Source organism: Mustela nivalis, assembly GCF_964662115.1.
Source record: "Mustela nivalis genome assembly, chromosome: 19".
NCBI classification, from domain to species: domain Eukaryota; kingdom Metazoa; phylum Chordata; class Mammalia; order Carnivora; family Mustelidae; genus Mustela; species Mustela nivalis.
Genome location: NC_139038.1, coordinates 8,680,543 through 8,694,735, shown reverse-complemented (window position 1 = coordinate 8,694,735; position 14,193 = coordinate 8,680,543). Strand labels below are relative to the sequence as shown.

Below are 14,193 nucleotides of genomic sequence, written 5' to 3'. Positions count from 1 at the left end.
CTGAGACATATTTTATACTGAAAACTTTATTGACCAGCTAATGAGAGGCAGGGAAAGGAGAAGGTTAGAAATTTCAGATAAAGCAAACTTCTTCAGAACACCATAAAGGGCCCTTCCAGCTTTGTCACTACCGTCAAAATCGCTTTTTAAACTTCCACAATAAAAACCAGAAAGAACTTTTTTTTTTTCATCAATTCAGAGTGAGGCTCTGAAAGTTTTCCTAACTTAGGGCTGGAAGACACAATGATTATTTTTAAATGTCTGGTTAAAAATTAGAAAGTCTCAAAGGTAAGCCACAAGTATGTGAACTAGCCCAGAACATTTCTATTTCTGGTCAAGCACCAAGCAGTGTTATAAATGAATGAATACATTCATCTTCGTTTTATAATGAACACAGTCAAATGCATTTAGGAAACGGAAAAAAAAATCACTAAACCAGAAATTCTGATTTTCTGTGCAACATGAAACCTACAGAAAATTATATAGAAATTAGTTTGATCTAAATATCACAATCATTTTCTTCTGCCAGTTTTAATCAAAAGAAGAAAGAAAGAGGGGGAATGTCTACTGAGAAATTCGTGACAGGGCGCCTGGGTGGCTCAGTCCATTAAGAGTCTGCCTTGGGCTCGGGTCATGAGCTCAGGGTCCTGGGACGGAGCCCCGGGTCGTGCTCCCTGCTCAGCGGGGAGCCTGCTTCTCCCTCTCCCTCTGCCCCTTCCCCCCGGACTTGTGCGCGCTCTCTCTCCATCTCTCTCTCTAATAAATAAATAAAATCTTTAAAAAAAGAACCCCTGACAGTTGATAATGTGGGAAAACAGACTTAATGTTGTTTGGTTAAGGAAAAGGTAAATAGCTAGGCTCCCAATTCTTTTTATAAAAACTAATTCATTATTTTTTTTTAAAGGAAAATGTCCACTTAAATATAAATACTAACAAAGGCTCTGTATTTTTTTTTTCAAGATCTTCAGAAACCCCGGAATAATGCTGCCAACTAAAACACCTACTATGAATTTAGTAATGGGTTATGCAAACATAAATTATAAGGCCAGACATTTTAAAAGGAAAAAAAGGTGATTTATTGACGTGCTGGAGACACGGCAGGATAGAAGCACTATTTCAATTTTCCATATATTCCTCAACACTGCAGATGTGTTAATGCAAAAAGAATTTTAAAATAAAAAGGACTCTCGGCTCTTCTGGTTCTAGCATATCGGTTCAGTTACTTAAAAAGGGTTACCATGGAACTCGCTTCTCACACTTATAATTAAGAAAATGAATACAAACATTTTATCTAATTGAAGTACAAACAGATCTGAAAGAAAAAGACAGACAGACATACTTCCCTTATCTGCAAGGAGCAAAGGGAATCAAACCACGAGCTCTGTGCTCCACGGTATTAGCCCAATCTGTCCAGATCAAATTTTTCTACTGTTTCCTGCCTTCCTAGATTCACAGGTCCCTGGCAGGGGTGGTTCATACTCCTGTGGGAGCCGGCACTTTTTCTTTGCTGTGGCAAAGCCATCATTTAGATACCTATGAAATGCTTTTCATGGCTTGTTTACGTACAGAGTAAATCCAAATTTCCTCATCGTCATGGACTTTTAATTAAAGGAATCAGAAGCTATGGTTCTTCTCCGAACAGGTTGTGGAAACCACGGCGGCTGATGAAAATGCCGGTGTCACACATGTCCCCAGAAAAGGGGTCTTCGTTTTCCTTCACTTGGCCAACGGGCAACAGCTTTCCAAATGGTCATTTCTGGAAGCACCCGTGACTGGCTGCGCAAGTCTATCTCAAAAATGAGCTGAAAAACGCTGTCTTAGGGAAGAGTGCACATTTTTCAACGCAAACACGAGAAGAGCATCTCTGTCTGGGCCCCCGCACACTTCTCCCCCGAGAAGGCTGATCTGTGTGCGTACACACACACACACACACACACACACACACACACACACAAACACACTATGGGCTCCTGGCACTTTGATTATGTGAACACACCTGACCCCAGGGAAATAGGCTGAGACCAGCCCCCATATTTCAGACAAACCAAACAGCCAATAGACAGTAATGGCTTTAAGCTACTGATGGCCGGGGCCAAAAATGAAGAACCACTTAATCTTCTGAACGAAACTGTCAGTGTTAGGAGGCCTGCGGCCGACCTTCCCCCTGATCTTAATCACAGCCACCTATGATAACAGAGCGGGGTTTATTTTTTGTGCCTGGCTCCAGACCACGATGATCAATCCGTCGGTTGTGACTATCCTCCGTGCACACAATGAGCGAGGGCAAGTTGAGAGAGCACAGCCCGCACAGATCCCTGCAGTCGCGCACAGAATGAAAGTCACCCAGGATCTAAAGCGATGCCATCAAAACTCTCCATACTTTGTAAGGTCTCTCCGAGCTAATCTACAAATTCAGTGAAATTCCAATACAAAGCCCACCAGAATTTTAAAGGCGGAAGTAGATAGATGGTTCTCAAAGTCCTGTGGAAGTACAGTCGAGAACATTCTGAAGAGCCGTGAGGACAGCCCCTTCCCCGCCTGGATGCCCGGCCTTGGCCATGAGCCTGGGAGAGGGGGACCTCAGGGAAAATGTTCTGAGACAAGGGGCTCTCAACCGACAGGGCAAAATCAGAGCCACACCCACGAGCAGCCCCAGAAACACATGACAGGCCTGACGTGAAAAGCAAAACCGAAAAACTACTGAAGGAAAGCACTAGAGGCCATCTTTATGACAGGAGCGCAAGGAAGATTTCTGAAATAAGACCTAGGAAAATGTAAGCTTTACCTCTAAAACGGAAAAGGGTTCATCTGCATTGAAATTAAAATCTTCTTTTTTTTTCTTTTTTCAGATTTTATTTATTTATCTGACATAGAGATCACAAGTAGGCAGAGAGGCAGGCAGAGAGAGAGGGGAGGAAGCAGGCTCCAGGCTAAGCAGAGAGCCCATGGGGGGCTCAATCTCAGGACCCTAAGACCATGACCTGAGCTGAAGGCAGAGGCTTTAACCCACTGAGCTACCCAGGCGCCCCAAAATTAAAATCTTCTGGTGACCAAGGACACTGTAAACATAGCGAAAAGACAGGCCAGGCCACGGCCCAGGAACGGCCTGTAAGTCGGTTAAGAAAAAAAGTCTCGTAGATAAACAGAGGACACGAGCAGTTGAGACTCAAAAGACGACACTGTCCAGGCAAGTCATTATACAAAAGGGTGTCCACCCACATCAGAAATAAGGAAATACAACAAAAATCAGTGAGGACATGGCCAGGAGCTCGCCACTGAGGGTAACAGCACGAACCACCAAGAGCAAGTTCGGGCCACATGGAGCTGGTCAAGGCTGTGACCGTGATCACACTTCCGGGTGTCCACCGCAGGAAACACCTGAAGCCACGATGCCCGGGGAGGGGTATCATCGCAAGGAAACAGTCCGGCAACAACCAAAACTCCACTTGCCATCTCAGTGGGGGGATGGAGACGTCCCCTGGGGTTCCCGCAGACAGCGAACCACTGTGTCCTTCAGCCCAAATGAACAGACTGGATGTGTGCAGGCAGCGCCCAGGACTAACTTTCTAAAAGCCAATGCCTGGTAGAGGCGCCGGCGGAGGGGGGGCACTCCGTCAGTAAAGCATCTGCCTGCAGCTCAGGTCGTGATCCTGGGGTCCTGGGATGGAGTCCCGTGGTGGGCTCCCTGCTCAGCGGGGAGCCTGCTTCTCCCTCTCCCCATACTCATGTTCTCTCTCTCAAATAAACAGATAAAAATCTCTAAAAATAAATAAATAAATAAATAAAGGTATCATTTGTGAAAAAGGCAAGTGTCAAAGGATACATACGTACATAGCAAGATACCATTTGCATAAACAGTAAAACGCGCGTATCCGCACAACAATGCCCACGGCTTATGAGAGCATAAACATTGCCAAGAACGCAAGAAGTGTACGGAAAGGAAACCTCGGTTTTAGAACAGGGAAGAAGGCAGGAGAAGGAATGGAAGTAGGATTCAAGCTGTGCGTGCAAGGTGTTATTTCTATCTGAAAAAAACCAGGCATCGGAGGCGAATGGGCAAAATGTCGACATCTATCTGGTCTTCACGAAGGGCAGGAAAATGTTTTGTTTTCCATACTTTTCAGTATGCTAGAAATATGTCACACAAAAACTGTTTAAACCCAGTTACTTGGCTTTGTGTACAAGACAATGAAGTCACTGCAGGTAAAATTCTACACTGAGGCCTGTGAGTGGGGCTCAGGGGAGACACGGGGGCACCTACCTTCTGGATCTTTCTGCCTAAGTGGCTACCCCCTCAGCCAAGCTCTTGAAAGCAACGTGGGCCAGGGTCTGTTTGGTGCAAAACCTTTATAGGGGTGAAATGTGTCCCATCCCTTACAGATGCAAGGTCTGCGTGGCCCAACACGAAGGCGACAGGGAAGGTGTCGGGCTGTCACCGGCTGTCCAATTTCAGGATACCTGTCCCAGAGGCTCTTTGCGGCGGTCTCTTGAAAGCACTCCAGGTGCAGAGTCAGTGAAGAGATGAATAAATGGGGGGTCCAAGTGGGGGCCCGGTTGGCCTTCTGGGGCTGGAACATTGAGTGAGGCAGGGAACCACCAGGAGGGGCCTCCGGCAGCTGGCAGGTGCGTCAGGGGGCAGTCACCCAGCCTGTGTTCTCCCGACTACATGCCCCAGGGAGGCTAGCTGCTGGGGCCCCGGGAGCAGGGGAGGGCACCTCCACGAGCTCCTCTGTAAAAGCTCCCTGAGGACCTGCTCCAGCAAAGACCGGCCGCCCGGCGGCCTGGACTGAAAATCTCCCGCCAGCTTCGCCGCTCGGGAGCTCTGTTTCTTCCTCCTCCTCTCTGGGCCTCAGTTTCCCTCTCTTTGCATTAGAGATAAGCTGTGTCCCTGCAGCGACCAGAGCCCTCCAAAAAGAATAACCCTGGGATATCCACTCCACATACAGCGGGATCACCATGACTCCTAACTGGATGCAAAACAAATTCTGAACGGAAATCCCCAAGAGGTCAAGTACACGGGACAAGCTAGGAAAGGGCAGCACCTAAGTCTGGGGCTTATGGGGAGGGCCCACTCTCCAGAGGCCCAGAGCCCGGCCACTCAGCATGCCATCGCCTCCTCTCTCTGATCAAACCGCAGAGGAGACCTGGCTGGCCTGGCTCTCCAATCCGGGCCTCGACGGAGCCAGAATCGGGATCTGAGGGTCCAGATTCCCAACAAAGCACTCAGGGCACTCTACTGACGACATCCTAAGGTCTTCGGTCGTCTGGTAAAAAGACCAGGCTCCAGACAAAATGACTCTACTCTGCACAGCAGGCTCATAATGCTCCTTGTAAACTTAACTTTTTACGCAACTGCAGGTTTGCAAGTTCAAACCGAGAGCTGACATGTCGGTGCCTAATCAATGTACAGGGGTCAGTCACGCCCACGCCGGCCCGCAGTCCCCGACCCCTGGCGAGGAAAGAAACACTGGAGACAACAACGGTCAGGGACGGCAGGACCTGCCATCCCACTGTCTCTTTCTCAACTGACATTAGTGCAAGACAGAAAGTCAGCTTCTAGAAGCTAAAGGGGGACAGGGTCACACAGTGGTGACAGCCTCGTTCTCAGGGGCCTGCTGCCTGGTAGGCAGGTGGCTGACACGCGATAAACTGGCACTCTTGTCACTCCCCACCCAGGGTGACCGCGAGGGGCTGCGAGGTGTCTGTAATGTGCTCAGCATAATGCTTTGCTCTTGGGAAATAATAAATATTAATCAACAGTTCGCCACAATTCCAACCAAACTGAACGGCCTTCACATTTAGTCACCACGCCTTACAACCGGAGCCCAGCAAAGGAGTCCGTGGAGAAGACCCTCCCCGGAACGACCTCCGTTCAAAAATGCATCTCCTGGAAGGTCAGTGACCGGAAAGATGTGTTCGGGGCTACGTGTCAAGAACCGCTTCCGATGAGCGAGCCCAGCCCGTGTATTTCCCTCTACGCACGGCCGAGCTCCGCCACGGGAGAGGGAGACCACCATCTCTATACATATGGAGCGAGCCTGTTTTCATTTCGTTTAATCTACTCAAGTCTGCAACAGAAACCAGGCCTCTAATTGCACAGGCCCAGAGGCCGATCTATGCTGGAAGAGGATCCTGAAATCTTCGTGTTCCTTTAGGGCCTTAAACTACACTCCGGAGGGGCGTCTGCGTGGCTCAGTTGGCGAAGCATCTGCCTTCGGTTCAGGTCAGGGTCCCGGGCGCCTGGGATTGAGCCCCGTGTCCGGCTCCCTGCTGGGCAGGGAGCCTGCTACTACCTCGGCTCCGTTTCCCCCTCACACTCCCTCTCTCTCTCTCTCTCTCTGACTTGCGATATACTCAAAAACACAAATTCTCCTTTCGGAAGATCAGGTTTTAATAACGTACGTACAACACACCATTTATTGAGTGTCTACTATCTGCCAAAGCTACTCTGGATAGTCTACAACAAGTCGTCTGACTCATCGCAACTCCAGGATACTTGTCATCACTCCAGAGTTTGGACGAGAACACGGGAGGCCCAGAGAGGTCGTACAGCTCAGCGTGCTGTCGACCAGACTTCCACACCACATGCATCTAATTACAGCCTCTTCCTTTTGACAGTTATTAAACTCTCAGATAATTTGTCTCTTATACTCAGAATAGCCCTTTAAAGACTGCAAGACACAGAAGGAAGCGACACACAGGCTCAGGAAGGAAAGGGAACGCCGGCCCTGTCCAAGTTTCAGGGAGTGATCGGGACAGACGGCCCCATGGGGTTCACAGGAAGCAAGCGTGGCCTGGGGTGGCGGTGGCGATGGGGGGCTCTCAGACGCCACTCTGCTGCCCCTTGGGCGGGGCTCCCGCGTCACCGACAGCGCAGACTGACAGATTACTCCTCCATTGATGACCTAAGAATTCACTTTTCTGGGCCAAAGGCACTGGAACAAAAGAAGGAATCCCCCAAACTGACCAAACTTCCTAGCATCCAAACCCAACAGCATCCCAGTCTCAGAACATAGAGGGACCAAATGGGACACCTGAAAGTAGCTGATTTTTAAACAAAGATCATCAGGCTTTGAGCTAAAATTTTAGGGACCCCACTTCTAAACAACCTGACCAAATTCACTCTTTGGGGGGGCGATTTCTATCTTTGACTCAAAAAACTGCCCTAACCCCCCAAAGCGCCCTCACCCCATCCATCCTCACTCGTTCCCCAGTGTCCTGTGTCACTTCTGACTGCCACCTGCACCATCCTGCCTGTGGACCACACATTGGTCATTGCCTGCCTGTCCTTCTATGAGACCTAGAATCTTCTCTCAGTGCCTGCTATCTCTCTGAACCTCAGATTGCCCCTGGACCCCCGCAAGGGCTCAGAACCACCCTTAGAAGGGAGGGAAGGAGGAAAGAACAAAGGGCGGACAGGTTTACTGAGATCCTACTATGTGCTCCATCCGCCTGAATTCCTTTCACCCGCCCAGGATCTGGGACATGATCTGTCCCGCACACATAGACAGGTCCGGGTCTTGGAATGTTTAGTGACCCTGGTCAAGATCCCCGGCCCGAATATCCACTGCATCCACTTCCGGCGTGGGGCTGGACAGTTAGCTTCCAGGCATCTCACACGCTTCTCACGCGACCCCCCGAAGTATTCCTGTACACGGAGGGGTGAGCACTGGACTCCCGCCCAATCTGCTTGCACCCGAGCCAATCCGCCTGCTCCACGGGCCTCCTGGTGCCTTAGGCTGTGCTGCCAGTTCTGCCGGGAACGCGGGGCGGACAACAGAGCCACCAGCCACTGACCGACTTGAGGCTGACTTCGCAGTGACCCGTACCCATCACCCCCTCATGCTCGAAGCAGGTTTTCCCACCAAGGGACCCCAAAGAGGAAATAACCTCTTGGGTAGATAAACTGGCTTACAGTGTTTAATTGGTAACTGTTAAAAAAAAAAAAAGCTCACTTTTAATTTTTAAACTTTTTCTAGTTAAAGTCTTATTGTAACTTAACAGTGGGTGATTCTAGAATGATTAAACATCCGAGTTGATTATTTGAGCTTTATAATTTGGCTAGGTACAGGAGTGGCCTTTTAGAAATGAAGTCTGTGCTGCCTAAATGAAAATTCACCAGATACTTCTCTGGGGGACATTTCTCCAGGGTATCAGAGAGGACAGATGAATAATTTCCTACCCCTACAAAGAAAGGTATTAAGCAAAAACGTTGGAGAGGAAAGTCACATGCTGTAGAGTTTACCCTTTAAAGTACACAGTTCAGTGGTGTCGGACATATTCACAGAGTTGTGTAACCGTCACCACTACTCAATTCTAGAACATTCTCTCCACACCAGAAACAAAACCCTGTAAGCATTGGGACTTGCTCCCTTCCCCCGGCAACCTCTTGTCTACTTTCCATCTCTATGGATCTATCTGCCTGTTCTTGACATTTTGTATAAATGGAATCATGTGGCATTTTCCATCTGGGTCCTTCTACTTAGCATAATGCTCTCAAAGTTCATCCACGCCGCAGAAGGTATCAGTGTTTCCCTCCTTTTTATAGCTGAATAATACTCCTTTATATGGACAGACCGCATCTCCTTTAGGAGTTCACCTGTCGATGGTCACTTCGGGTGCTTTTCCTCTTGCGCTATTTTGAATGATGCCGCTATGAACATTCGTGGGCAAGTTTTTGTGTGGAACCGTGTTCAGTTCTTTTGGATATATACCTAGGGGTGGAAACGCCAGGTCACAGGGTAACGCTATGTTTAACATTTTGAAGAATCGCCAAAGGAAGGCGTTTCTTAAATTCTTTTTTTTTTTTTTTAAATTCTGCACAAAAAAAATGAAACTGAAGCATCAAATACAGTGTTGTTAGCTGCCTGTCTGAGAAATGAATCTTGCAGAGCAATTTGCATTTTTAAGAATTCTGTTTTGTAAAGAAAAGATTCCTAAATAAATGTTATAAATATCGTAGGATTTTTTATGTTACAATTGTCGTCAAGTGTCCACGGAACGCCAAGTGCATAGCTGGACACAGAGGCCTTGCCCTTCGGAAGTGGAACTGTACTAACACTGCTGGTCCCCAGACCCCCAACACGAGCTCTGTGCTGGGGGTAGGGGTGTCTAGCTGGTGTCCAGCCTGCACCCCCCAGTCTCCCAGACTTGCAGGCCGCCTCCCCCATCACAGCCCTCCCTGAAAGGCCCAAGTCCCGAGAGGCACGTCTGGTGTGCCCTCCTCTGTGAAAGTCACAGTGTGTCAGTGGGCACCGTGGGTCTCCGAAGAACGCACTCCCACGTCCTACAAGATATACGGGAATTTACGCTGCTGTTTCCAATCTTTTGTGTGCACTGCTTTTAGAGTCTTAGGAGGACAGAAGCCAAAAAACAAAAAGGTGGTGAAAATATGAAACAGCGGTCAACTGGAGAGTGCGGCCGGCCTCCGGAGTCTGTGCATTTGTAGGAAAAGAAGGGTGGAAAATTCGCTCGCTGCTCAATGCAAACATTGCCGGTCGTTGCTAACAGCGTCAAAGCACAGTGAGACGGTCACAAAGGCACAGGGAGTCACGTGTGAGCCCGGGGACCGCTCCCCCATCCCGACTCCACGCTGCAGTGGCAACACCAGCCTTGCCCGGGGCCCCTGCGGGTGCCCCCAGCCTCCCGCGGAGTCCCGGCCACATGGGCTCAAGGCAGCCCGTGCAGGACGTGTCCATCCGAGCTGCAGCTTGAAGTGACTCTCTTTTTCCAGGCTGAGTCACTCCCTGCAGTGGCTATATAAAGGCTTAGAGGCAGTGACCGAATGCATCTGGGCCCGGGCCACGGCTATATATTACTGCCCGCCCCCCCGCCGACTCCTCCTCTCACAGGGAGTGCACAAGGACTCCCGAAGCCGCCAGTGTCGTCCTACACCCTCCCCCACAAGCGCCCCCAGCTCACTGGCAACAGGGGCGTGGGGGGTCCTGCATGGGACAGCCACCGTGATCAGCGCCATGCTCTCTTTTCTTATTCCCACAGTCCCTCCTGATCAATACAGAGATGACCTTGGCTTTCCTGAAGAAGGTCCTACCCCCACCCCCACCCCAGCCTGGGGCCCCACCTGGCAGAGGTGTGAAGGGATCCACAGGCCTAGCTCCATCTGCCGATGGCACGAAGGTTTCTTTCCGAGTCGTACCTCGACATGACCCTGTACTTTGTACAACAGCTTCCCAAGAATGTCAAATTCAGAAGAGCAGGGGCAAGCTAAGACCGTGCCACTCAGGACAAGGATGCCGGCGAGCAGGCAGTCAGGTCAGCCGCAAAGAGAACGTCCCGGTCACGGAGCCGGGTGTGCGGGCTGGCAGCAGGCCCAGGGCCGTCTTCCAGCATAGACCGTGGCACGCGGGCAAGGGGCGGTGGGTCCTGGCCAGGACCCCAGGCGGCCGGGCCCATGATGGTCAGGGCTGTGCCAGGCTCTGTCGGGACAATGGGGGCAAGACGCGCCCAGCACGTGGGCAAGAGGGATGCGGAAAACACGACCGGGAATGCGAACGCGCTGGGCCAGGTGTCGTGACGACTAAACGCTCTGGGCAGCCAGAGCTGTCGAGGCACAAGGACGTCGGGGCACAAAGGACCCCCGAGAACCGCCGAACGGCGGCTCAGATGATGTGGCCCCTTTGACAGGAAGCATAAATCGAATCCAGTCAAGTCGGGCAGACACGTGCCTAAGAGGGACTCTGGGGCAGCAGCTGGACACACGGACAGGACACAGGCGGGCCCTGAGTATGGTTTCATGACGAAAGCCGTGCACCCCGGGTCTTTGCTTCCCCTCTTCTCCTGCCCCTCCCGCCCATGCAAAGGAAGATTCTTCCCTTTGAAAAGAGCTGGAAAAGAACAAACAAGAGCCCGTGCTCTTTGTGGAAGCAAATGTGACCCTGAGGACCGTTCTTCTGCGAGCCAACCATCCTGTTCCAACAGGCTGCGCTGCCCTCCGCCCCGGCGCCCCAAGGGTCAGGACACCAACTGAGGGCCCACAGCGCCAGGGCTCAAGTCACAGCTCGGCCGAGTGCTGGGGGACAAGTGTGCGCTCTCGGAAGGTTCCAGTTGTACCTTTCCTAGCACTTCTCAGGCCAGGTAAGGATGTTGTGCTTGCTGGGGAGGAAGATAAGGAGCTGTTCAAGAGTACGGGCAGGACTGTGTGCTGGGGGGGAACCAGCTGGCACATGGAAGGTGTTCAAGAAATATCTGTAAAATGATGACCTATTACCACAAAACAACCCTGGAAATATTTCAGGCTAAAACCACCTGCATTTGATGTGTTGTTTTAAAGTCCCCCGAGCTAGCTTTAAAAAGCAGAAACCTCCAAAGGGTATGTTCCAAGTTCACAGCAGCAATATACAGTCCTGGATTCTAGATGCCAGGCTTGTGCGAAGCCCTCCACGTGCTCATGCGTGAAGACACATACACAAATCCACACCACTCAAATACAAATCCACACACATACAAACACCACACAGACACACACACACACAGGGACACACACAGGCACACCCGCACATGCACACACACACGGACACGCACACGCACACAGGGCAACCTGGCGAGCTGGGCCCCCTCATCACACTTTGGAGAGGTGGCAAAACTGAGACTTTGGGAGGCTCAGAAGTCTGCCAGAGCCACCAGGCGGTAAGTCACCTGAGGTAATCTGTACGGAAAGTGACAGAACCTAGAAATGCCCCCATCTTTTATGTTCAACTCTCAATTATTAATTCGACAGGGAATGGATGCTTTGTTGCAAAGTTAAAATTAAAAACCATTTTTCTTTGAAAGGGACTCTTTTTCTGAATCAAAGCAACATACAAAACGTTATTTTTGAAGTAACTGCGATGTTCTTCATGTTGACTTACAATCCGCGGGTTAAAAAGACGTCGCAGTAACGTCAACCGACTGTGAATGTATTCATTTAGTGACAGAAGATGGACACTTTAAAAAAAAGTCCTTCACGGGAGAAAGCTTCGAGGCTCTGGCCAGCGGGGCGCCTGCTCCTCAGTGCTCTGGAGTCTGGTGCCTGGAAGGACTAGGAGGCCGTGCGCGGAGCCCACCTGCGGAGCCCAGTCTGCCCTCTGCACTTGAGCTTTTCCAGCTGCCCTTGGGGCAGGGCCAGGCGGGAAAATACAACCTCCCCGTCGGGAGACAACCCTACTCACATCACCTCTGCCTCTTCTCCGGTGCCTGACCTGCGTGCCGGCCCCACTAGCTGTTCACAGACACTCGGAGCGCACTTTCTGCTTCCCCAGAGCAGAGACGGACCGTAGCCTTCTCGTCAGCCGGCGGCACAGCCCTGGCCCCGGCCCTGCCACGCTGGCCACCCTGGAACAAGGGCCCGCTCCTTCTTCCCAGCTCTGGGAGGCGTGAGGGTCCTGGTGTATGTCTACCCCGGGGAGATGCCTCTCCCGCCAACAAGCTGATTTTTATTTTATTATTATTATTTTTTTTTACCCCTGAGAACAAAGCTCTAAGCAGCCTTCACTTTTACATGCCCAATCTCTGTAAGAGCTCCCTGGACTGCGTTAACTTGGTCAGGGGCGGAGCGGTCCCCCAGCGGAGAGCCACAGGAAGAACCGATGCTGGAGAAACACCCGGGCCCCCGCACTGAGACCCAGACAGACAACAGAACAGCCCTTCTGGATTGCAGACCCCACACTCACCAGACCTGCCCCCCACACCCCTGCCCTCCGCGTACCCCAGAGGACCCCACTGTAGCTCCTCGCTCCGCCCCCCCCCCCCACACCCCAGTCTGGCCTCCAGTGGCTTCCTCTCTGGAGCATTCTGGCTGGTTGGTGGCCCAAGTGAACCCGCCTTCTCCACCCCAGCGTTCCCACAGGGACCCACCCAGATTTCAAGGGCGGACCCGGGATGGGAAAATGCAAGGGGAGGCGGCGCGGGGCCTGCAAGCAGCTTCGGCCTCCCCAGCTCCCCGGGAACTCCTGGGGCAGCGGGACTCTCCTCCCGCAGAAGCAGCCTGAGCGAGCACGAGCCTCGACCCGCCGGCGAAGGCCAGGAGCAAGCAGGACCGCAACGTTCCGTCCCCTTCCAGGTGTGCTCTGAGCCTGCTTCTCCAAGGAAGACAGTGTCTCAAAACGTGCCCGGCAAAGAAACACCCCAAATGGCATTTACCACCCAAGCTGCTTTTTCCCTGAGCCTCTCCTATTTACTGGGATCGGGAGAGAAAATGCCACAGTTCAGGGGGGCCTTCCTCAAGCTCTGGGAGCCGATCCCCGGTTTCCACGTCAGTGCAGGGGCTGTCCCCAGAATTTACCAGCTGGGCCCTCAGCGGCGGGATGGGCTCCAGCCCTGGGATCTGACAGGAGCCTGGGACTCCGGAGGAACATCCAGGAACGCAATTCTCCACTCCTCCTCCTCCCACCACTTACCACAGGATGGGCCACATTTACTTATTGTCTGCTGCCTGGGAAGGATGACCTTGACCTTCTGCTTTACGCTTTCTATAGAGAGCCCTGGACTTACGGTCAGCAAGGGAAGGGGAGTAAGAACCCAAAAAGCAGATGACAGCTCGTCACTGGAACGGTGTGAAGAGTGGCTGGAGAGACAGAGGTGAAGGGGGTCGGCCAGGGGACACGGGGTCAAGGACAAGGAGGAGAGCTCGGGAAACCCCACAGCTGGACCCTCCTGGAAGGCCTGCTCTGAAAGGCCCTGACAGGAGGGCAGCGCCTGAAGGAAGGGGGTCCTGCTGCCCGGCTGCTCCGTGGGCTCCGGTCTTCACTCGAGACGAGGCGGACCATGGAGCGCAGCGGCTCCCCCATCCCCGCGAGGCCCCATCACTGTAGTGCGCACTTCTGCTTGGGTAACACGTGCCAGAGCCACGTTTAAGGGCAGGACGGGGGGCAGGCGGTGGTCTGAAATGTAAATCTCTTACGGGGACCTGCCCCGGGAGAGCCCCCTTGCTTCCCGCTGGGCCATCCTGCCTTCTCCCCCACATATTTATTCTGAAATAGAGGATTAGTTACTTATCCCCCAAAATGATTCACGACAACCCGTCCTCAAACAGCGAGTTACTCTGGCCCACCAGAAACGGGTCTGCTTCTGACAGTTCCCATCGTGCCTCGATTTCTCAGAAGTACCGGGCACCTCAGTGGCAGCCTCCCCTCCTGACCTGCTCCGTGTCCCCCACAGAGGCATGTGGGCGGCTGCGGTCTGCTCTCACCTGAGCGG

General features: G+C 52.0%; 1 protein-coding gene across 17 annotated transcripts in view; it reads right to left on the bottom strand.

Moving 5' to 3' along the window:
- The window catches only part of CUX1 (cut like homeobox 1), a 350,246-nt gene that overhangs the window by 258,864 nt on the left and 77,189 nt on the right, over positions 1-14,193 (bottom strand). The window lies entirely within an intron of this gene.